This window comes from Eupeodes corollae, chromosome 2, assembly GCF_945859685.1.
Source record: "Eupeodes corollae chromosome 2, idEupCoro1.1, whole genome shotgun sequence".
NCBI lineage: Eukaryota > Metazoa > Arthropoda > Insecta > Diptera > Syrphidae > Eupeodes > Eupeodes corollae.
In genome coordinates, this window is record NC_079148.1 from 11,234,827 (window position 1) to 11,261,639 (window position 26,813).

The 26,813-nt window shown below is 30.6% G+C and overlaps 1 protein-coding gene across 1 annotated transcript in view; it reads left to right on the forward strand.

Annotated features, from left to right (window-relative positions):
- The first annotated feature begins 4,734 nt into the window (after window positions 1-4,734).
- Window positions 4,735-26,813, forward strand: part of LOC129948331 (uncharacterized) — a 58,323-nt gene continuing 36,244 nt past the window's right edge. The window contains exon 1 of the mRNA XM_056059288.1: window positions 4,735-5,084. The gene's annotated coding sequence lies outside the window, so the exon portion shown is untranslated. The remainder of the gene's footprint in view (window positions 5,085-26,813) is intronic.

Consider the following 26,813-nt stretch of genomic DNA (forward strand, 5'->3'; position numbering starts at 1 on the left):
TTTTTAATTAGGAAGAAACTCTGTAAATATTTTGAAATGTTTACAATACTCGTATTAAGCTCATTACTTAGACAAATATTTTGTTTAATATAGAAAAAATTGCAAGTGATAAAATCGGGTAGGAATAATGCTTTCCGCAATTCCTGTGGGTCAAAATCTTGCTTCTTATACAAATTATTTGGACTCACATTCACGTTTGCCAAAAATTATATTTAAAATTTGTGTTAATACAAAATTTCAAAATATAGAATTTTCTATTCACAAAACTTTTCTTTTGTTAAATTATTTTTTGGAATATTCTTAAATTAAATAGACACAACCATTTTAAATTCTTAACACAGAATTTTAGTTAAGCAATTTTTGTTTCAACCAGAAATATAAAAAAAAAAAAGAATTTTGATTCTCAGATTTCTGCAAAAAGAATAAAAAAATCCAACTCAGTAGGTAAAATATAAAATTTTGAAAATTCGAGACGTTTTAGGCTCCTTTGAATCTAAATTCATAGTTTTTAGAACGATGTGTTTGCATGCGTACGTGCGTCTTTGTGCAGTACGTTTTTCGGTATTCATTTTTCAACGGTTCTACCTGGAAAACCAACATGGATTTCGAATTGAAATAATTATGTTATATCTAACTTTAAATATTAAATTTAATTTTAAATAAATTGTAAAATCTGGTTGATTCCAAAGGTCTCACAAAAATGTGACGCATTCAACTTAAATTGGATATTATGCATTTGTGAAGTCTTATTATTGCGATGAAACTCAACAAAAATATTTATAACCTCAAATAGTATAAGGAAGACAAATTATTTGATGTGTAAAATTTGAATCGACAGTTTTGAAACAACTTGTTTTGAAATTGATTGGTGCCTTTTAATTTAAAAAAAAAACAAAACTGACCCTCTCAATATAAAACTTTTTGTGTGCAATAAATATGCTTCTAAATATAAAAAAAAATAAATTTCTCACTTGTATTCATAAACACAAGTATGTATAAGTATTAAAATATTAAGACTTAATAATTGTACAAATAAAATGCGTTCATAAGGGTGCTGATAATTTCCTGATCCGAAAATATCTAAAAAAAAACAAAACAAAGTTTTATAATAATATTGATAACTAACAATGGCTTCTCAACTTGAATATGAATACATTTTAAAGCTCTTAAAATGACGTGCAAAAAAGGTCGGTATGCGAACTACATTGATAACATATTAAAAAATTGTCAATTTTTTTATAAAATTGTCAATTTTTTTATAAATTAACAAAAATTCAACAACAATATTTTTCAAATGATAAATACCAATTTTACCAACCTTTTTTTAATGTTTTTATTTCTTAAAAATACTGTTTTGGGTTTATTTTACATTAAGAACAACATTTTTCATGGGATAAAATAATTTTGAATTCAATATCTTCATTTGTTTTCGAGACATTCGAATCGAACATAATTTCTTACCAACTTTTTGTAGATAGTTTTCTTTTTCACACATTTTTGTTTACTAAAAAAAATGTTACCTAAAAACTTTACTGAATGTTTAACAAAATTTTGTGAAATAAAATTAGTTTGAAGGCAATACATTTAATTATTGCTAAGATTTTAAAGTCCAAACCAACTTTTAGAAATATGCATTCTTTTTATTTTTTTAATGGTTCCGATTTTTATAAAAATCTTACCAGATATCGAATGCGGTATCTCTGATGCACGGAAGAAGAGGTGACATTTTTTTTAAGTTTTTCGATTTATGAAAAAATTTTAAAAACGGGAATATTTTTTTTACATTCTATTAATTTTCCGAAATATTTTCTTTTTAAATATTTAAAAATATTTTTACAACCCGGAATATTTTATACGAAAAGTGCTAAGGTTATTTTTTAAAACCTAAGAGCATAGCTCTAATAACATACAAAAACATTATTTCTTAGCCCTTTTTAACAAAAAAAAAAACTTTGTTAAATATGAACTAAGCTTCGTTTTTACTAAACACTAAAATTTAAATTCGAAGTCAAATTATTTATTATTCACGATTTAAATTTAAAAAACACACGTGACTGTAGTACCTTTGTTACTTAATAAAATGTAGGTCATTCAAGGCCGAACAACTTAGCCCAAAAAGAAACAGATCAACTTGTACCTTATTTGTGTTTCCCCCAAACAACTTGATAAGTGAACGATCAACTTCCAGTTCCATTGATGCATTTTAAAGATACACATTATAGCTACAGACTTCATTTAATATTTCCATTGGAAATGCACAGAGCAAACAAGAAACAAAAGTGAGTTTACTCTACTAGCCTCTATATTGCAAAACTTTTGCATCTTGAGCTAACTAAGTAAGTCATCGTCATCACCGAGCACCAAGCTCCAAACACCCCTCTCACAGACATGAAGCACTTTAGCCATAGTGAATTCAGGTGAAAAAGTCTCCTCTTCGGTGCCATCATGAGCCATCGTCGTCGTGGCCGTCGTCGATGGAAACGTGGTTTGTCTACTTCACTTTATACGTGCAAAAGTTCAATTTACCAAATCTTCCTAAATAAAAACTAAAACTACCAAAGCTATAGTCAAAGTTGCATATATCCAAGAAATTAAAATTCACCTGAAGCATGACATGACGTAGCATCAACTACAAAAAATAGTTCTGCCAAAATTTCTGGAAATATATTTACAGTACAAAGTGTACATAGAGGAGTACTCCACCAGTGTAAAAGACTCAGGTATGAGCCTTAAGTGCGGCTGTTGATATCACGTCACATTGGATTTCATTACTTTTTGGGCTTCCCAAGTGAGTAGCTTCGACTTCGACTTCGACCTCACTATCAGTGTCTGTGATCGAAGTTGAACACAAAAAAAAAATAAAGTTGGGCAAATACAAAAATATAACTCATATCGGTGGCAATACTGTTTGGATTCGGTGGTGGTGCAAATATTATGCAACATCGTATTCCAGCGTCGATTGGAATAGCTTGTATCAGCTTCAGCTGAGCTTCGTCAACACAACACCGCACCGTAAGCCGAGTGTTGGTATCTCAAGAAAAACATACACTACAGAGAGGTGCAACGGATTTTTCCTTTTAAAAAAATGTTCAACAAAAGTTCATTGGTACATAGTTATGTAATTGCCTAACCATTGAGTCTTTGACTCCAAGCCTCAAAATTAAGGTTTCAAAACAAATTAGCGTTAGGCATTTATTCGTGTGAAAAATACTGTTTTTTTGCTCAAAAATCGAAAATAAATTCGAATTTTGTCAAAAACTCACTGATAGGTTTTTACGATTTTTTTCTTTACACTGTCATTATGTTGAACATTTCAGGGGTTAATGAACCGCTTTAAATATTTTCTAAATGCTATCTTTTATTGCTTTTATAATAATTTACGAAAAAAATGTTATTTTAAAATTCTATATAAAAATGGGTGAACATTTTTTAACAAAATTAAAACCTAAAACAGACTCATTGGAGCAAATACAGGATATTTTATTTCACCGTGAAATCGTGAGTGGAAAATTTAGTGTAATTTACGACTGAGTTTATTTCAACTTTACTACAACTTAACAAATAATGTTTTGTCACCGAAACTAAGGACTTATGTGGAAATATGCTAAATTCACGTGACAATTGATAAAAATTCGCATTAGTTCACTAGGACAATGGTTGGCTCTACCGATTGGAATAGTGGAAAATATTTAATACAAAAACAATCCAAGGACCTGCTTCAATCAATTTTGTATTTCGTTTTTCAAATCTGATATTAGATATATTTATAAAATTTTTGAGTTGGCGTGAAGAGAAACTTAATCAATTGTAAATTATAAATTTCTAATTTTGTATTTCTGTGATGCGACCTCTGATAATAACCAATTGAACAAAATTCATTCATGAAATGTAATATTGCAAAGTGAAAAATCTAAAAAATTATACAAATCTTAAACTTTTCTTTAATTTTACATAAATATAATTTAGTAGTTAAAATCGTATTCAACCATATTTTGTTTTTCTTGAGTGAAATTCATCGTGAATAATTTTAACAAAAAAAATTCAAAGTTAAAATTTCTTTATTCTTAATTTTCATGCGAAGTTTGTCGTGAAAAAACATTAAAAAAAATAGGTGGCGCAACATTCCATGAAAAACCAGGACCTAGTGACATACAGATCTTAACCATTCCTGTGTGCAAGTAAAGTGTCAAAGATTTAAGGGACCTACAATTTAAATGCCGAATCCGAACGGCTAATTTGAGCAAACACTTTTTCATGACAAGAATTACTCTTGAAGGATTTTTCAATTCTTCGCAAGAGGCAGTACCCGTGAAAAATGTTAGGTGGCACAGGGAGGGATTAAACCCAATATCCCTTGCATGACAGTTCAACGGACTAACCATCACGCTACAGTTATTATTTTTACATTCACTTTAGCATAAAATTAAGGAAATGAAATTTAAACTTTTTTTTTGTAAATTTTCAGTGATGTTCTTTAACTAAATTTTTCAGAACCGACAAAAAATGAAATCAAGCGTGAAAATCCAGTTTTATATTCATCGATGTACAAAATGAAATTTTCTTCATTTCACGTGCGAATTTAAGACCTCAAAAAATTGATTTGAAAGCTGCTGAAGAAAAAAAATTTAATATATATTTTTGCACATCACTGTACGGTGTCTACCTATTATACTCAAAGCTATTTAGACTTGCATACATGAGCTTGAGTGTGCGGCTTGTTTAACAGATCTTCAGAATGGCTTACGATTCGTACATGGGCTATCGCCTTCGCTAGACGTACTCTAATATTTAGTTTTTCAATTTTGTGTTCCAGTTTTGTTGGTTTCAAACTATCGCCGGACTACTGAAACGAATGAACCTTCAAGAGTGCTTTGACCAATCGCCCATATCATTGTTCTTTTGTTTCCTTATAAGTGCGAAAGTTTTCGTGGAAGTGAAGTGTTTTATTCCAAATATTCAATTGGATATGTTCTTAAATTACCAAATAAATTAATTTCAATGTGGACATAATTTGGGATTACCTATTCAACCTCCTTTTTTTGGATTTCAAAAAATACTAATACCTAGTTTAAAGGTCTAGCAAGGTATGTAAAGTGAATGTGAAGTTTTTGAATTTTGTTTGTGTCAATAAACGGAAGCAATTCCTTCTGTCACAATAGTTTGATAATTCGTATTCTAAAAACGTTTTTCTTTACCAAAATAAAAACTAAGTACCTATAACCCTAAGTCATGAAGTGTGGCCTTTCTTGGTGGAATTCGTTTTAGTTAGTTTCGTCTACCATCTATAAGCTTCATAGTCATAAGTATATTGGAATGCAGCAGTGTACCTATACAATATTTGGAATGAAATATCGTGTGGCGGAAAATTATGTGTTTTGTAATTGATTCTGTCTTTTGTGATACGTGATTGAAAGTGTTTGTTTTTTTGTTTACACTTTCTTTTATTAATAATAAAATTAAAAAAAAAAAAAAAAACAATTTAAAATCAAACGAAAACAATTTTAAAATTATCTTTATAAAACTCAAAATTAAAGCTAATTTAAAAAAAAAAACACCTTGATCATTTTCATCAGCCTGTCGATTCAAAATATGTATCAAAATACTAATAATAATATTTTACAATATTCTTTGTTCTCATAATACTTGAGTCAAAAAAAGTTTCTTATCAGTTTTGTAGGTTTTCGTATTTAAAAAAGTTGTAAATAGAATTTTTCTAAAAAATTAACTTAAATTCAGAAACATAAGATAAAATAAGTCGTATTTTGTATTTCTTATAAAAAATACCAATTTTTTAATTTTTTAAGAACATTATCGTACTTAACAACATTTTTTTTCATAAAATTAAATCAAAACCAATATTCTAATCGATCATCAGTTTTTACCAATTTTTTTTGTATGTAACGAATGAATTCAAAAAGTAATGGAAATATCTTAATATTTTTTTTTCATTAGAAAGCAATATTATCACTGAGTAATATAGGCTATATATAGTACTAGCTGACCGTCCCTGCTTCGCACGGGTAGACATAAATAGGTACAACTCTAATGTCCTCAACACTGCTTTAAATGTACTTATTTACCGGTCCTTCAAATAATGTTTGTCCTAGGGACAACCTTTTCCATAGTTGGTATCGCCTTAAAGAAAGAGTGCTTTTCATACGGGCAATTGTATTAGGGTCTTTCTCTAGTAGGATCTTTTGAATATCAATACGTTTTGTTGCCACCTACAAATACCACATCCAACGTAGTGGGAGACTTTAAGATAAGCATACAATTTTGTTCTAATTTAGTGATTCATGGTCGTTTTAACTAGCATGCTTATAACTTAAATATCTGTACCTATTTATGTCTACCCTTGCGAAGCCGGGACGGGCCGCTAGTTTTCTATAAATTTAAGTAGATATCAAAAACACTATTCTCTGATGCATACAGTTATTTTGGATTTAATACCATTTTTCTTTTTAACATATTGTTTTAAGATTAATATACAATTTATTTCAAGTCGCTAGCTTAATTGGTTCAAAAAGCTTTTAATTTTTTTTTATTATAATTTAAAAAAAGACCTCAATTTTTGAAAAACCCTTTAAACATCTTTTGATATCGTTATCTGTAAAACTAAATTTATTTGAAGCCGATAATTCTGCTGGTTTTTGAGATATTGCCGACAAATAGCAACATTAGCATTTCTATGAAAACCTTTTAGGAACCTTCAAACGTTAAGTAATGTCAACATTTTCAATTCGACAAATCGGACCAATTACAAAATCTTCCTAAAAAGTATAAAAATAAGCCGCTTGTTCAGAGATTCGTTATTTAAAATATATTTTACAACTGAGAATGTTATAATTACGTTCAAAAGATTCCTGAGACAGTTCCCAATCATTTAATTTCATTACATTTCTATGTTAATATTTCATCTGCCAAGCTTTTAAATGCCAGTAAATGTTATTTACTTCCAAGAAATGAAATAAATTATATGATAATGTCAATTTTAGAATTTCTGTAGAATTTTCCAATTTTAATCTCGCTATAAAGTGTTTTGGATTGCTATATTTTAATATCAAAAATTGTTGAAGAACTATTAAAAGTTTTTAATCACGTAATGATTTTATTGGTTTTTCTCAGAAACAAATAATTATTTGTAATGAAATTTCAATATTTTCTATTGGGCCATCATGAATTAACGAGAATAAAAATAAATTACTTTTCAATTTCTAATTTCTATCATACATTTCTTTCGATAAAATAAACGATTTTTCTATTAAATACTGACTACTGAATCAACACTACTAAAAAATTATGGAATTGAAAAAAATGCATTATGAAATTCGATTACTTAGGATAGGAAATGAAAAAAATGCATAAATGGTAGATTTAATAAATAGAAGAATTAGAATTACAAAGGGTCTTGGAATAATAGGATTAGTTTTGATATTAAAGAAAAACTACTATATTATAATAGATAATAATAGATTTTTATTACAGTTTAAGGTGAAGGCCTTGAAAAATGGTAAAACGATATTAGGAAAAAAGTAGACACGGGTAGGGTTGATGGACCATATCCTTTTTATGAATTTTTCAATGACCAATTCGCACAATCCATCTTTAAATTCTTGAACTAATAGCATAGATATAGACCTTTACCCGTATTTATAAAGAAAACATAGTTTAAATTAATTATTTCAGATCCCGTGTTTAGGAAAATTACACAACGGATGACAAATATTGCGGACTCATATAGAACGGTAGACTTCTGCCTTTAGTTTGAGTTTGGAAAATTCTTATTCCTTGGTGTAGTTTTCCTAAACACGAAAGCTGAAATAACTAATTTTAACTATATTTTCTTTATAAATGCCTTAACACGATCAGAAGCATTTTCATGAAGAAACCTTGAATTATTAAGTAAATTTGTATCATTTCTTAGATAAACCTAAACCTCAAAATTGCCTTAAATCTAGTTTTGCCGTAAAATAAGTTTTAAAGAAACTCAGTAATGTGGTCGTAAGCTTTATCAAAAATATGCGCTTTATCAAAGTTATACTTTTGCACAAAATATTTTGTAAGAGATATTTTCCTCAAATTCAATATTCACAAAAATTAAGGGATATGAGAAAAAAAATCAAGTTTTAATATTTATTTCTAAGTGGGTGATCCTCAAATAGTTTTAATTAAAACAAATAATGGAAAATAGTAGCCTTGAGTGTTTTGTTTTTTAATCTAAGCCGTAAAAAGCTCTGAGTAAGGAGGATTAGTTTCCAAATAATTTTCTTGCTATTTTTTCGTAAGAAACATGAGGAATTCTTCTTCTTCTTCTTGTCAATGATACTGCATTTGTTAACTCTTATTGTTTTTAAGAGATGTAATTCAACGCTTACAAAACCAAACAATTGCATAAGCTTTCTGACTGGATGCAAAACGGCAGTTGTCAGGTCTATACCCAAAATAAGCGAATCCTCCTCCCCCTGGAATCATAAACCGATCGCACTTACGTATGTTTTTTCTAAGGTCATGGAAATGCTGATTAATAATCAGTTTGAGAAATATTTCGAACACCGAAGGCTTTTCAATGACCTGAAATTTGACATTCGTATCAATAGATCCACTGAAGATCTTATGATTTATGTTACCAAACTCGAGCAGTGGAGCAAGTCTACATCGTTTTGGAGAAAGTAAGATTATTGCGCTTGAAATTTCAGAAACATTGGATAGAGTTTGGCATCAGACTCTCTTAACGAAAATGAAAGCTTACGAATTTGACATATCCTTCCTTCGTTGGATTAGAAGTAACCTTTCGGACCAATCAAAACAAGTATTTCTACCCGTGTTTTTTGGAATTCTATAAATAGTATAGTAGAAAATTTTCAAGAAATACCATCGGCAGTAGCCCAGTTTTTTTAATTAAAAAATTGGTACAACTGAAAGAACATCAGAATAATTTAAAAAACAAAAATACAATACATTTTTGTGAAAATCAAAAGTTAAAATCAACTTCAGCAAAAAAACTAACTTAAACTAATAAAATGGACAATTTACATGTAGAAATGGGAAGAAAACATCTGGAAATTGATATTCTATACAAATTGCATTTAACCATTACTTCAAATAGGGGGTTTGCTCATAGACTATTAAGTTACCTAAATCGAGTTAAAAATGAGCTTGATTCGACTCGATTCCGGTCAGGGATCAGAGTCGAGTCAAAATTTCTGAAGAAAAACCTGTGTGGAGGAGTTGGTTTTACAGATAATACATTATTGTCTAATTTGCATGTTTGTAGTTTTGTTTTAATAAAAAAAAAAACATATTCTCATATGATGCTGAACTAATCAGTTCTTCATTGTTTAACACGAATCAAACTATCTCATCGAAACACTATTTGCATTTTTGAAAGTGCTGTCAAACTTAATCATTTTTAAATCTTCTTGTGCGGTGGAAACACCAAAAAGATTTATTTAATCTAAACTGAAATAAAGTTTTAGTGGAAAAATAGCAAAACTTAATTATCTTTTCTATTGTTTTCTTTTGAAAAGTAAGCCCAGTTAGTCTATTTTTAATAATAGATTGATTTGTTCCCCCAATTTAAATCACATGATTCCAAATGCACAACCACTCAACGAACACAGCCATCGATACACAATAAAATATCAATCGTACCAACATTTGAGAATGAGATCACATAAGATCCATTCGAGACTCGTATAAATGTCCAAAACCCATCCGTAGTAAGATTCTACTTAAACTTTTATCGGTAGTAGATATTCATTCTGCGGATATTGGTTTTGTTATTCGTGTAAAATCTTACTATACTATTGATAGATTTTAAAACAAAACAGGCGTTTTGTATAGACTCAAGTCTGAGAAACAAAAAATAACTGCTGGTGTTCCGCAAGGCTTTGTTTTGTCGCCTACACTCTTTTTCATGGATATTAATGTTCTACTGTTGAAACTTTGAATAAACTCACTGACTAAGTACCCTTAGCTTTTTATATTCGTTTCACTATTTGCAACCCTGCTGTTTGGATGTGGATCATTAGATCCTAGATAGCATTTTTAAAATTGAGTAAAATTTAATGCATCTAAGACTCATTGTTGCCTTCCATCGTTCAAATAAGAAATGTAATACTTTTAAACATACGTGATGTCACCAAAAACGCTGCTAGATGTTGTGGTTTCCTTAGGATTATGTAGTTTTTAACTATTAGACTTATATATGTCTAAAGCTCAAGTATAATTCTAAGCTTTGGGTAGGTGCTACCACTTAAATCTCTTGGACAGCTTTGAACGAAGAACATTTAAATGGATTTGTGATGATAGCATCGTTGAATAATTAACATCGCATGATCACCGTGGTTAAGTTTAATGTCTCATCCGTTCTTTAACTGGATTATGCTCTAGTGAAATAGCCAGTTATATCCCTAATTTCCATCAATTCAACCGTAATACTCGTGCCTCCAAGAAGGATCATCAGTACACCTTCGAGCCTAAGTTAAAACGTACTGTTAAGTATATAGATCGTGTAGCCGTACTACGCAAATGTGGAGTTTTTTGACACACTCCGTCTTTAACAGTTGTTGCATTATTCAGGAATTCAAAAGCAATGTACTTTGACGACCCCTTTAAAACACTTTCTCTAGGATATTTGAGTAATTTTTTGTAACTTTGAATATAATCAATAAACAAAAGATAACTTCAGTAATTTCTTAAACTTGAAGTATCCTAAAAATAAACTCCAAAATAAAATAGTTTTTTTTTCAAGTGCTGCAAGGCGTCAAAACTTCTATTTTCACCAAAAACCATCAATATGAACAAATTTTATATACCCATCTATTTTTCCAATACAAAATTTGATTCCAAAATCAGACCAAATCTATCTGTTAATTAATGTGACTTGTATTTGAATATCAGGAATTTTGAAAGTTTTCTCTATATTTTCACGACACCATATGACGAAAATTTTGCGACGAAATTTTAAACTGATTTTTCAAGTGCTCATTTGGGTGACGAAAAGTTACAAATAGTTCAAAGTGTCAACAAAATGGTTTGAGAAGTTTGTTTTTCTGTCCTTTTTTCCAGTTTGGTTATGCAATTCTAAGCTATTCCTATGTTTTCCAGTTTCAAGTTGAACCAAAACTTCTAATTTGAAAATCACATTTTCCTGATTGTGGTAACAGAATTTGCCAGTTCTTATTGCAACTGCCATAAAAAACATAGTTAGTTAAGTTCGCAATTGAACCTTCAAGTATTTGTATATACGTTTGAAAGCTTGTATTAATTAGTAGAAGGTTAAAGAAGATCTCATGTGAAACGCCGTGTGAAATATGAATTTCTCAGAAAATAAATGCTCTGATTATTATTATTATATCAATTGAGTTTGATTTTGTATTTAATTAACCTAATTCATCAATATTCAATATTAAATTGAAATCTATTTATTATTAAGCTATTAAAAGATTATTTTATTCAATTTCATTCAAAAGTTTATCGCCCGGAATAACCAAACCAATAAACATAAAAAAACTCACGCAATCTTTCAACCAAAAACTTTGTCTTACATTTTAGAGGAGGTATTCATTTTTTTTTGTTGGTTAAAGGTAAAGGTAGTCATCTGCGTGGCCTTGAAAAATTGTGTTTATGTAGCGCTCTCGTTCCCTTCTCTACCTCTACTGCGCCACCGGTATCGTGTGGCTGTGCTGCTACAATACCATCAGTAAAACGTTTAGTGTTGTTCGTGGCCGGCAGTGGCAAGATATGACACCATTAACCCAATTAGAAAGGCCCGATCGCCTTCGATGATAACGAGTATGATCAACAGCAGAGCGAAGGTTGTTGATATTTTTATTTGTATTTTGAATTTCATTTTACGTTTTGTTTGACTAAAGAATTAGTGGAATTTACTATTAAGGAGAAAAAAATGGTATTTTGTTTAAATTAGTAGTTTAAGGTGCATTCACGAACAATTTTTTCCGTATAGTTTTTTAAGAATGAAAAGTTTTGAGATGCAATTTGAGGCAAAATTTCTTATATAAAAGAAGATTTGCTAAACACAATTAAATTTAAGAAGTTTTAGGCTTTCTGCGACATAGTTCAAAAATCTCTCGTGCTAAATGTCAATCCTGAGTATTAGACATTAAAAATTGCTGTTCATTTGACCTGGTGTCTTAATATGAGAAAGAATCACAGCAAAACATAAAACCAAAAACTAAAAATGAGATTTCAAAAAAATACCATATCTGCCATTCTGACCAAATAGAATTTTTATCATTAACGCGAAAAAAGAATATATTCAGTTCGAAAAATACCATATTTAGGACTCGTTTTAGAAGTTGTAAAGAACACTACAAAAAAGTATAAGAGCATTATTTAAAAGAAATCCAAGCATTCAAAAAAGTATTTTTATTTTAGGATTTAAAAATATACCTGCAAAATATGTTATCTTCAAATATTTAAATACCATTTAATTTTTAAAACAAAACATAATTTGCTGGTTATCTGTTCGAAAATCGTTAGAGGTTTTTTTTTTATTTATTAATACTTCGTAACATAGTTTTTCAATATTTCTTAACTTCAAAAGGCTTTTAACGAGATGTTAAAGTCTTTGTACGATCGTTCGTTCTGGACCCTTTTGTCGTCGGCCATATCTCAAAAACCGTTGCAGATGTCGACTTTAAATAATTTGTGTAACATATTTTAATGACATCAAAAGATGTAGAAAGGACTTCAAAGAAAATTAGGTGGGTGTTTTTTAGTTTTTGCTCTAACAGTTCAAATGAAATTTATATTAAACATTATGACGTGATTCCAAATTGGCAAATATTCGAAAAAATGCAAACACAGGTATTTTTATGAATCAAAAATGTGAACAAAATATTTACCAACTCGAATAATTAAAATAGTTTTATTCATCAAAAAATGAACTTTTTGGCATGAGGTAAAATTTGTACAAAAATTTTATTGAAAAAAAAAATAACAAAATCCTTAAAAACAACAAAATTTAAAGTTAGTAAAATTTAATTTCCGACCAAAAAATCTTCGCAAAAATTTAAAAAATACATTCAAACTTATAAAAAAATATTAGTTTTACAAATTACATTATATTTTTACAAAAATTCAATACTTACTTTAAGAAAAATATAAGAATCTACAAGAAATACTATACAAAGTTGGTGAAAACTGATGTTTGGTTCGAATATCTCGATTGATAAATGAAGGCATTGAATTTTTTAATTCAATGCAAAATATTGTTCACATAAAATTTTTTAAGGAAAATATGAATTTTATTTAATAAGAAATAAAAACATTCTAAAAATGCTACTAAAATTGTTAAAAATTGAAGTTCGATTCAAAATATAGGGCTAAAACAGATATTGAAATTAAACTTATTATGCAACAATTAACATGCATTGTAAGTTAATTGTTTTAGAAAAATTGAATTGACAGTTTTTGTGTACAAAACAAACGGTTTTGGACTCAAACAACGGTTTTGGATGAAAACAAAGAAAAATATTGAGTGGGTTTTTTTTCTTCTTACACAAATTGTTTTGAATACTTTATAAAACTCTTTAAAATGCTTATCGGTTTTGAGATAAAAAATGTTATTTGAACAATATAATAGCTTGTTGAGAGAAAATAGGTTCATTAGCTATGGACAAGATTTAGATTTTCTTGTTGGGTTAAAAAAGTTGTCAGTTGAATTATTCTGAAAAAATTTAAAACTACCAATAATATTTTCCATAAAAGGAAATAGTAAAGTTTGAAAATCTAATTTTGTTAAACAAACTTTTTGTCGAAAACAAATTTGTACCAATGTAGATTGTAGATTTTTTTTATGAAAAAACGGACTACTGGATTTTTAACAAAAAAACTACTGAATATCGAAAACAATATTTTCTGTGAAATAAAAAAAGTTTAAAGACAACGTTTTTAATTTTTGAAAAGATATTTGAGTCCAAAGTAAATTTTTAGCAAGTCTAAGAATTGTTTTTTTTTTATAGGTTTTTATTTTTTGTAAGAAAACTGTCAGTTAGATTTTTCTCAAAAATTTCCAAATGTTGAACACAATATTTTTTACAAGAAAAAATAAGTTTTAAGCCAAAATCTCAAGTTTTTGAAAAGATATTTGAGTCGAATTTCCACTTTTACCAACTTTGAGTAATAGTTTTTTAGGTTTTTATTTTTTGAAAAAAAAACTGTGTATACGATTTTTTAAGAATTTAAGTAAATGTTAACAACAATATTTTTCAAAGATGAAAGTATTTTCAAGCCAATATCTCAAAGTTTTGAAAAGATATTTGATTCGAAAATTAATTTTTACCAATTTTTGTTAAATTTTAATTTTAGTTTTTATTTTTTGTATAAAAAACTGTCAATCCAATTTTTCTCTAAATGCTATCGAATGTTGAACACAATATTTCTCATAAAGAAAAATAAGTTTAAATCCAAAATCTCAAGTTTTTGAAAAGATATTTGAGTCGAAATTCAATTTTTACCAACTTTGAGTAATGTTTTTTTTTTTAGATTTTTGTCAATTTGATTTTTCCCAAAAATTTTACAAGATGTTAAAAAATTTGTTTGGATATGAAAACATTTTTTATTCGTAAAACTTTCGAGGTAACGATTTTTTTTTTTTCCAGTTTTTTTTATTTATGGAATTATGGGATTTTTTTTCCAAAAACAGTTTATTGGATTTTTTGTCAAAAATATGCTGGTTTGGTATCACGTTACAATATATAATATAAAATTTAATTCAAGTCTCCAGCTTAAGTGGTTCGTTTGATATCCACAATCGGTTACTTTTTTTAAATTGCTAGGGTAAACAAACTGCCCACGCAATTTTCTTGAAAGCCCTTTCTGCATCTTTCTGCATTATTATATGTATAACAAAATTTATTTGAAGTCGATATCGCTTCTGGTTCTTGAGCTATGGATAACGAAAAAAACTTCGCGAACGTACGAAAGTACGAACGTTCGTACACACGCATGCACAGACATCTTTCTAAAAATATTTTATTTTGACTCTATTGACCCTGAAACGTAGAGAAATGTCACAAATTTCAATTCGACAAATCGGCCCAATTACAATAACTTCCTATCGGAAGATAATAAGGGTTTTACAAAAAGATATGGTCTTTACTAAAAGATGCCAAATTAAGAAAAAAATATAACCTGATAACTTTCCATCCCATCGGTTTGTCTTGCAAAACTTTAACAAAATATTCAGAATAATATTTTGCGTGACATAAATAATTTTAACTCTACATCTTTCTTTGTTCTCCTACTATTTGAGTTGAAAGTCATTTCTTATCTATTTTTTTGTTGTTTTTGTAGGTTTTCCTGTTTTGTTTTTAGTTAATTTTTTTAAAACACTAACTAAAAATGAACAAAAATATGTTGCATATGATGAAATAGTTGGATTTCAAAATATATTGTTAACGAAATTTTAAGTCGAAAGCCAATTTTTACCAATTTCAGAAGCAAGTCTTGAAAATTTGTGTTTCTATGGAAACAAATGTAGACTCGATTATGTTAAGAACAATATTTAAAGTTAACACCAACATTTAGCACAGAATGAAATCATTTTGAAGTCGATACTCGCATTAATTCATTAGATATCGAGAATCGTATATCAGTTTTTACCAAGTTTGTGTACCAATTTTGTGGATTTTATTTTTTATTAAAACAAACTGATTGTTGAAGTTTTACACACATTTTAATGAAAGTCGAAAAAAATATTTTCTAAAAGATGAAATTAGTTTGAAGCCAATATGTTTAATTTTTGAAAAATGTGTTTAGGTCGAAAAGTAATGTTTCTTATGTGTTTTTATATTTTGTACAACAATAACAATTAACAATACCTATATTGTCGTTTCCTTAACACAGATACAACAGATACGAGATACAATGTCTTATAAGCTAGTGAAAAGCTATTATTACATATAAGTATTTTTATAAGTAGTATAAAAGATAATTTAAAGAAGTTTCAATTTATTCTATTACAAAGAAAAATAAGAAGAAAACTAATTAAATTAATTCTAATCCTAATTAATGCTCAAACATTTAAAGACGATAGATGATTTCTTGTTTCTATCTTCATCCTTCGCGGATCTTCAATACTCCTAATATGGCGTGGAAGACTATTCCAAAGACGAATACTATTTAAAAAAGAGGCTGGGATGAGACCCACACTGATAACTTCCCATCCCGTCTGTCGATTTATCTTGCTTAAAAGTTTGTCTATATGTACTTACTTACTTACTTACTTAAGATGGCGCTACAGTCCGGGGCGGACCTGGGCCTCAACCAACAAGCGACTCCAGCCAGCTCGGTCCCTAGCTAGCTGTCTCCAGTTTCGCACGCCAAGTTGGTTGAGGTCCTCTCCCACCTGGGTGCGCCACCTGAGTCGCGGTCTTCCTCTACTGCGCCGTCTCTCGGGATTGGATTCGAAGACCTTTCGGGCTGGAGCGTTGATGTCCAACCGCTCTACATGACCTAGCCATCTAAGCCGTTGGACTTTGATTCTGCTAACTAGGTCAGTGTCGCTGTACAGCCCGTACAGCTCGTCGTTATATCTTCTCCTCCATTCTCCATCTATGCGTACGGGACCAAAAATCGCCCGAAGAATTTTTCTCTCGAAGCATCCTAAGACGCTCTCATCTTTCTTTGACAGGGTCCAGGCCTCAGCGCCATAAATGAGAACCGGGATGATGAGTGTCTTATAGATGGTGATTTTACATGCTCGAGAGAGGACTTTACTTCTCAATTGCCTTCTAAGTCCAAAGAAGCAGCGATTTGCAAGAGTTATTCTTCGTTTGATTTCAGCGCTGATGTCGTTGTCTGCATTAATAGTGGTCCTTAACTACCTCAAAGTTATAGCTGTCCATGGTGACGTTTTGTCCAAGACGTCGTCGTTCAGTGTCCTTTTTTGATGCCAGCATATACTTGGTCTTGCCCTCATTGACCACTAAACCCATCTTCTTCGCTTCCGTCGCAATGCTCAAAAACGCTCCACTGACATCACGCTTTGATCTTCCAATTATGTCAATATCATCTGCGTATCCGAGTAATTGGATGGATCTTTGGAAGATTGTGCCTCTAGTGTTGACGGTTGAGTTTTGCACAATTCTTTCCAGAACGATGTTGAAGAAGTCGCATGACAGTGCATCGCCTTGTCTAAAACCTTTTTTGACATCAAATGCATCGGTAAGATCTTTTCCGACCTTGATAGAGCAGCGTGCATTCTCCATCGTCATTCTGCACAAACGGATAAGTTTGACAGGGATGCCAAAACTAGACATTGCTCGGTAGAGCTCTTCCCTATAGATGCTGTCATACGAGGCTTTAAAATCGATAAAGAGATGGTGGGTATCGATTTGAAGATCCTGGGTTTTTTCCAAGATCTGCCGTAGTGTGAATATTTGGTCGATAGTGGACTTTCCTGGTCTGAAGCCACACTGATAAGGACCAATCAGGTTGTTGACGAATGGCTTCAGACGTTCACATAATACTGCAGAAGTATCTTATACGCAATGTTACGGAGACTGATGCCTCTGTAGTTGGCGCAGTTTAGAGGGTCTCCTTTTATATGTATCGGGCACACTATGCTGAGATTCCACTCATCGGGCATGCTTTCTTCTGACCAAATTTTGCAGATGAGTTGGTGCATGCTCCCTACCAAGTCATCGCCTGCTGCTTTGAATAGTTCGGCGGTGATGCCGTCAGCTCCAGCAGCTTTGTTTGACTTAAGTTTAGATATAGCTATCTTCACTTCGTCAAGGTCTAGTAGGCGGAATTGTTGATCTGGGTCGCCGAGGTTGAGTGGTTCTATCTCCCTTACAGCGGAATTGGGTTCGTCATCGCCGTTATATAATTTGGAGAAGTGATCTTTCCATATTCTCAGCATCGACTGAGGTTCAACTACGATGTTCCCCTGATCGTCTTTACAGGCTTCGGTTCTTGGCTGGTACCCTTGGCAGGTTTTTTTTACCTATATGTATTTTTACCAAATTTGCGCACTATTTTTTGTAGATTTTATTTTTATGAAAAAACGGACTGTTGGATTTTTATATAAAAATTATTGAATATTGAAAACAACATTTTCTCTGAAATGAAATAAGTTTGAAGCCAATATTTTTAATTTTTGAAAAGCTATTTGAGCCGAAAGTAAATTTTTACCAAGTTTTAGTAGGTATTGTTTTTTTTTTGAGTTTTATTTTTTTGTAAAAAAACTGTCAATTCGATTTTCTCAAAATGTGTCCTAATGTTGAAAACAATATTTCTTATAAGAAAAAATTAGTTAGAACCTATTATCTCAAAGTTTTTAAAAGATATTTAAGTCGAAAATCATTTTTTATGAACTTTTGTTAATTTTTTAATTTTTTGTACAAAAACTGTCGAATCTATTTTTTTTCAAACTTTAACTGAATGTTGACAACAAGATGTTTTAAAAGATAAAAGTAAATTAAAGCCAATATCTCAAAGTTTTGAAAAGATATTTGAGTCGAAAATCAATTTTTACCAACTTTTATAAATTTTTTTTTAAGGTTTTTATTTTTTGTAAAAAAAACTGTCTATTAGATTTTTCTCAAAATTGTATCAAATATCAAAAACATTATTCTTCGTTGCACAATATTGTTTTAGAGATGAAATCATATTTCAGTCGTAAGATTTTGGAGGTGACACGTTTTTTTTCAGTTTTATTGATTTATAAAAAAAACCGTTATATTGATTTTTTTTAAAAAATATACCTGTTTGGTATCACGTTACAATATATTATATAAAATTTAATTCAAGTCTATAGCGTTTTTGGTTCGTAAGATATTTAAGGTTAACCAAAATTTTTCACCTTTTTTTCAAACTGCTATGGTAAAAAAACCACCCACGCAATTTTCTTGAGAGCCCTTTCTGCATCTTTCTGCTTTATTATCTGTATAAAAAAATTTATTTGAAGTCGATATCTTCACTGGTTCTTGAGCTATGGACGACGAAAAAAACGTCGTGAACGTACGGACGTACAAACGTACGTACACACGCACGCATTTTCTAAAAAAATTTTATTTCGACTCTAGTCAAAATTTTCAATTTGACAAATCGGACCCATTACAATAACTTCCTATGGGAAGTTAAAAAATGGCGCTCCGATGTTAAGGATGAGTACCGCGGATGAATGAATTGTCCGGATGTACTCGAAGTAGGTGTTCGTATTCTTTCAAACAAAAAGCGGGGTTCATGCGTTAGTAAAACGTCAGAAAACAAAATTAGAGTACGAAGCTCCAGGAAACTGTTCAAAGCTACATTTAATTTACGCTTGCTTTCAAAACTGCACGAACTATATATTTCACACCCATAAATGAGAATTGGCACTATTAATGTCAAAAATGTCAATTTTATTTTTCTCAAAATTTTACCAGATACAAAAACGTTATTCTTCATTTCATACAATTATGTTATTTTTAGTTTTTTTGATTTATAATAACTTATTATTTGTATATCCATTTTTTTTACTTTACAAAAAAGCTTCCTGAACGTCCGCACCCGTCAGCATTTCTCCAAAAGTCTTTTATTTAAATTCAAAAGATCTTGAAATGTCAACATTTTCAATTCGACAAATTCGACCGATTATTAAATATAATTATAAATTAAAGAAATTTTCATAAACATCTATCGGCTTGAATTTTCGTTTTTTTAACTATAACATTATATTTTGGCGACACCTGTTATTTTTCGTCTTTAGAAAATACAAAAAACGCCATACTCAAAACCTTGATTTCGAAGTTTGATCTCAATAGACCCAATAGTCTAGAATGTAGGGGAAAGGACAATTAGACAGAAAGACGAACAGAATCCCGGACCCGTTTGTGTTCAACTTCTATATGTAGTTCTTATATGTATTATTAATAAATTTAATTTCAAGCCGTTTTAGACATGAGTTCAAACATTGAAAATTTTAAACTTACAAGATTAATATATGAAAATTTTGAAACACTTACAAGTTCGTTTTTTGGTCAACACATTTTAACACGCTTAAAACATGATTTGATTTGTGAATAAAAGAACTGTTGGGTATGAATTCCAAGAGCAATTTCTTGCGACTTATTAGCGCTTTTAACTCTGTAAACTAATTATTTCTAATTAACTTGGTGCATTTGCATCCCTAACACAATAAATCCCAATCATAATTAAATGAAATCTCTGTAATTTTTGTATATTAACCCACTGACTGGCTCATGGTCTTTTGCAATAATAATCTCCAGTGCAAATAAAATGGGATTCAAGCTGTCAATCTTTGAGATTATACCTATAAACTTTACCATGTGAAGCCCCACCGCGCCGGCCGTGCCGTCAAAGCCATGCAAACCATATACTCATTCAAACTCCAGTGTGAATGGCTGATTGAGGTCAACAACACCTGTTGGTTGGTTAGTTGATTTGATTGTTAGTTGTTGGCATAATAAGCTCTAACCAGACTCTTTATGATGTCTTTGGATCTATTGACTCGCTTAGGTTCGTCGTATGTACTAGTGCTCTACCCTACAGAAGATTGAAGCTGAATGCTTAAACAATATTGCTATATCGACTTATTTGCTTTTAGACCAACCGACCACGACCATGTGCGCGTCTTAGCGATGCGATGGTAAACAAATAATATTGTGTAATATAATTATAATGTTGACAAACGACGACGATTGACGATGAGTCTTGTTGGGTTTTGGAATTTTATGTGTTTTTATTTTTAGTTCGATCCCATGGATGAAGTTAACACACATATTCGTCACACACATATTGTTTCTCCATATTTTTGGATTTGTATTTATTTATGTTTCTTAAAGTTGGGTCATTTTTTTCAGCAATATAATGGATTTGGATTTGAGTCTTGAGTCAAGGTCAAATCATGTGGTAGATACCTGATGCATAGTAAGGTTTGTGGTGAGGAAAGAATGTTACACCTATTTTTCAAATGAAGATATTTTTTGGAAGAAGAGACAGCAAATGTGATTCACAAGATGACCTTTTAAGTTCTTTGTGAAATTTTAGTTTTAGGAAATTTGTACTTGGGGACATCTACTTCTACATATAGTTCGATTCAAACTAGTCTGGTTTTCATATTGAAGTCAATTTCAAGATATTGTTAATTGAATGACTCGTTTGTTAACTTGACTAATAGAGTCCCTTTCAATCCCGTTCTGCTCCAGTTATTTCTTCAAAAATTTCAATAAGTTGACCTGACTGGAATACAACATCCAATATGCAGAAATGCTAAAGTTCTGAAATCCCTTATTCAAAAAAATATGAAAGCTCAAGTGAGGCAAGGTCTAAAGAAGTCGGAAGTTTATTTTTATATTTGAATGTCAAATAATTTATAGAATGTGAAAGTTTAATCGAAATATCTTGAAGAATTCAGGTTTTGTTTAATGTTTAACTTTAGTCATGAAATTTAAGCAAAAGGTGTTTTTAAGTTCTTAAAGTAGTTGGATTTGCTAAAATATCAAATTTAAGACTAGGTTGAGAGCTTATATGTATATAAAAATGAGAATGAAAGAGCATGGGAATTTGGTATTCAAAAATCTGTCCGTCTCAGTGCACATTAGTTAAATTCAATGTGTCTTGAGAAATGTTGTTTTTGTTAACTGAAAACTCGACTTATGTTAACTTAACATTCCCGATTTGTCGAATTGAAAATGTTGGCATTTCTCGACGTTTCAAGGTCCTCAGAGTCGAAATAAATTTTTTTAGAAAGATGTCTGTGAATATGTCTGTGCGTACGTTCGTAATTCCGTACGTTCGCGACGTTTTTTTCGTTATCCATAGCGCAAGAACCAGAAGCGATATCGACTTCAAATAAATTTTGTTATACATATAATGATGCAGAAGGATGCAGAAAGGGCTTTCAAGAAAATTGCGTGGGCAGTTTTTTTTCCATGGCAGTTTAAAAAAAAGATGAAAATTTTGGTTAACACTAAATATCTCACGAACCAATGTCACCAGAGACTTGAATTAATTTGTATATTATATACTGTAACGTGATATCAAACTAGTATTTTTTTGGAAAAAAAATCCAATTAAGGGTTATTTTTATAAATAAAAACAATGAAAAAAATGTATCACCTCGACATTTTGTTTCGTGTCCAAAACAATTTTTTGCAACGAAAATTAACGTTTTTAACATCTTGTTAAATTTTGAGAAAAATCAAATTGACAAATACTTAAAAAAAAACATTACTCAAAGTTGGTAAAAATTGATTTTTGACTCAAATATCTTTTTAAAACTTTGAGATACTGGCTTTTAAATTCTTTTATCTTTTAAATAATATTGTTGTGAACATTCAGTTAAATTTTGAGACAAATCTAATAGACAGACTAAAAACCTAAAAAAAATTGACAAAACTTGAAAGTTTTTTTTCATCCAATTTGTAAAAATTTAAGAAATGCTACTAAAATTGGTAAAAATTTGTTTTTGACTAAAAATCTATTTAACAAAACTATATTTTCAAACTAAACTGTTACTTGAAAAATATTGTTGGTAATTTAAAAATTTTAGAGAATAACTCAACTGACAACTTTTTTATCTCAACACGAAAGCTTACAAACTTTTAAGCAAGACAAATCGACAAACGGGATGGGAAGTTATCAGTGTGGGTCGCAATCCCAGGGTGTTTTTTTGTTTGCAATAAGCGAAATTGTCATTTAAGGTACTTTAAGAAGTATGCACTTGTTAAATGGAGTTTAAACAATTTTTTTGCGGAAATATTCGGGATGTGAAATAATATCATTTTTTGTTTGTAAAATATTCGAGGTGGAAAATATTTGGTAAGTTTTTTTTATTTTTAAAACAAGCTATGAATTGTTTTTTTCTTAAGTTCATAAGAATTTAAAAGAATTGAAGTCGATAGCGTTAATGGTTCGATTTTCGGAACAAAGTTTATCCGAAATCAAGATCTCAATATTTTCAATTTGGCAAATATGACCAATTTTTAATTGGAATTGTTAACTATTGGGAGAGATGGAGGCTATCAGCCAAATATTGATTTTTAACCGATCTCTGAAAATACAGCAAGATAAAAAGTGGAACTTAAATAGCCATCCTCCTGGAAAAAGTTAAGTTAAGGAGGTTAAATATTTGCGAGTTATTTTGAATAAAATACTAAATTGCAGTCAACACTTTACAGAAAAAGCAGAAAACCATTAACAAAGGGTGATTTTTTAGCTATTATCTTTTTGGCAACACTTTTTTAACAGCTGACGTACGTTTCGTGTACGTTCATCGCGCGCTTCTTCCATTTTTTACCGAAAAATTGTGTTTAGCGACGAAGCTCATTTTTGGCTCAATGGGTTCGTAAATAAGCAGAATTGTCGATTTTAGAGTGAATAGAACGCTCCACTGACATCACGCTTTGATCTTCCAATTATGTCAATATCATCTGCGTATCCGAGTAATTGGATGGATCTTTGGAAGATTGTGCCTCTAGTGTTGACGGTTGAGTTTTGCACAATTCTTTCCAGAACGATGTTGAAGAAGTCGCATGACAGTGCATCGCCTTGTCTAAAACCTTTTTTGACATCAAATGCATCGGTAAGATCTTTTCCGACCTTGATAGAGCAGCGTGCATTCTCCATCGTCATTCTGCACAAACGGATAAGTTTGACAGGGATGCCAAAACTAGACATTGCTCGGTAGAGCTCTTCCCTATAGATGCTGTCATACGAGGCTTTAAAATCGATAAAGAGATGGTGGGTATCGATTTGAAGATCCTGGGTTTTTTCCAAGATCTGCCGTAGTGTGAATATTTGGTCGATAGTGGACTTTCCTGGTCTGAAGCCACACTGATAAGGACCAATCAGGTTGTTGACGAATGGCTTCAGACGTTCACATAATACTGCAGAAGTATCTTATACGCAATGTTACGGAGACTGATGCCTCTGTAGTTGGCGCAGTTTAGAGGGTCTCCTTTTATATGTATCGGGCACACTATGCTGAGATTCCACTCATCGGGCATGCTTTCTTCTGACCAAATTTTGCAGATGAGTTGGTGCATGCTCCCTACCAAGTCATCGCCTGCTGCTTTGAATAGTTCGGCGGTGATGCCGTCAGCTCCAGCAGCTTTGTTTGACTTAAGTTTAGATATAGCTATCTTCACTTCGTCAAGGTCTAGTAGGCGGAATTGTTGATCTGGGTCGCCGAGGTTGAGTGGTTCTATCTCCCTTACAGCGGAATTGGGTTCGTCATCGCCGTTATATAATTTGGAGAAGTGATCTTTCCATATTCTCAGCATCGACTGAGGTTCAACTACGATGTTCCCCTGATCGTCTTTACAGGCTTCGGTTCTTGGCTGGTACCCTTGGCAGGTTTTTTTTACCTATATGTATTTTTACCAAATTTGCGCACTATTTTTTGTAGATTTTATTTTTATGAAAAAACGGACCGTTGGATTTTTATATAAAAATTATTGAATATTGAAAACAACATTTTCTCTGAAATGAAATAAGTTTGAAGCCAATATTTTTAATTTTTGAAAAGCTATTTGAGCCGAAAGTAAATTTTTACCAAGTTTTAGTAGGTATTGTTTTTTTTTGAGTTTTATTTTTTTGTAAAAAAACTGTCAATTCGATTTTCTCAAAATGTGTCCTAATGTTGAAAACAATATTTCTTATAAGAAAAAATTAGTTAGAACCTATTATCTCAAAGTTTTTAAAAGATATTTAAGTCGAAAATCATTTTTTATGAACTTTTGTTAATTTTTTAATTTTTTGTACAAAAACTGTCGAATCTATTTTTTTTCAAACTTTAACTGAATGTTGACAACAAGATGTTTTAAAAGATAAAAGTAAATTAAAGCCAATATCTCAAAGTTTTGAAAAGATATTTGAGTCGAAAATCAATTTTTACCAACTTTTATAAATTTTTTTTTAAGGTTTTTATTTTTTGTAAAAAAAACTGTCTATTAGATTTTTCTCAAAATTGTATCAAATATCAAAAACATTATTCTTCGTTGCACAATATTGTTTTTGAGATGAAATCATATTTCAGTCGTAAGATTTTGGAGGTGACACGTTTTTTTTTCAGTTTTATTGATTTATAAAAAAAACCGTTATATTGATTTTTTTTAAAAAATATACCTGTTTGGTATCACGTTACAATATATTATATAAAATTTAATTCAAGTCTATAGCGTTTTTGGTTCGTAAGATATTTAAGGTTAACCAAAATTTTTCACCTTTTTTTCAAACTGCTATGGTAAAAAAACCACCCACGCAATTTTCTTGAGAGCCCTTTCTGCATCTTTCTGCTTTATTATCTGTATAAAAAAATTTATTTGAAGTCGATATCTTCACTGGTTCTTGAGCTATGGACGACGAAAAAAACGTCGTGAACGTACGGACGTACAAACGTACGTACACACGCACGCATTTTCTAAAAAAATTTTATTTCGACTCTAGTCAAAATTTTCAATTTGACAAATCGGACCCATTACAATAACTTCCTATGGGAAGTTAAAAAATGGCGCTCCGATGTTAAGGATGAGTACCGCGGATGAATGAATTGTCCGGATGTACTCGAAGTAGGTGTTCGTATTCTTTCAAACAAAAAGCGGGGTTCATGCGTTAGTAAAACGTCAGAAAACAAAATTAGAGTACGAAGCTCCAGGAAACTGTTCAAAGCTACATTTAATTTACGCTTGCTTTCAAAACTGCACGAACTATATATTTCACACCCATAAATGAGAATTGGCACTATTAATGTCAAAAATGTCAATTTTATTTTTCTCAAAATTTTACCAGATACAAAAACGTTATTCTTCATTTCATACAATTATGTTATTTTTAGTTTTTTTGATTTATAATAACTTATTATTTGTATATCCATTTTTTTTACTTTACAAAAAAGCTTCCTGAACGTCCGCACCCGTCAGCATTTCTCCAAAAGTCTTTTATTTAAATTCAAAAGATCTTGAAATGTCAACATTTTCAATTCGACAAATTCGACCGATTATTAAATATAATTATAAATTAAAGAAATTTTCATAAACATCTATCGGCTTGAATTTTCGTTTTTTTAACTATAACATTATATTTTGGCGACACCTGTTATTTTTCGTCTTTAGAAAATACAAAAAACGCCATACTCAAAACCTTGATTTCGAAGTTTGATCTCAATAGACCCAATAGTCTAGAATGTAGGGGAAAGGACAATTAGACAGAAAGACGAACAGAATCCCGGACCCGTTTGTGTTCAACTTCTATATGTAGTTCTTATATGTATTATTAATAAATTTAATTTCAAGCCGTTTTAGACATGAGTTCAAACATTGAAAATTTTAAACTTACAAGATTAATATATGAAAATTTTGAAACACTTACAAGTTCGTTTTTTGGTCAACACATTTTAACACGCTTAAAACATGATTTGATTTGTGAATAAAAGAACTGTTGGGTATGAATTCCAAGAGCAATTTCTTGCGACTTATTAGCGCTTTTAACTCTGTAAACTAATTATTTCTAATTAACTTGGTGCATTTGCATCCCTAACACAATAAATCCCAATCATAATTAAATGAAATCTCTGTAATTTTTGTATATTAACCCACTGACTGGCTCATGGTCTTTTGCAATAATAATCTCCAGTGCAAATAAAATGGGATTCAAGCTGTCAATCTTTGAGATTATACCTATAAACTTTACCATGTGAAGCCCCACCGCGCCGGCCGTGCCGTCAAAGCCATGCAAACCATATACTCATTCAAACTCCAGTGTGAATGGCTGATTGAGGTCAACAACACCTGTTGGTTGGTTAGTTGATTTGATTGTTAGTTGTTGGCATAATAAGC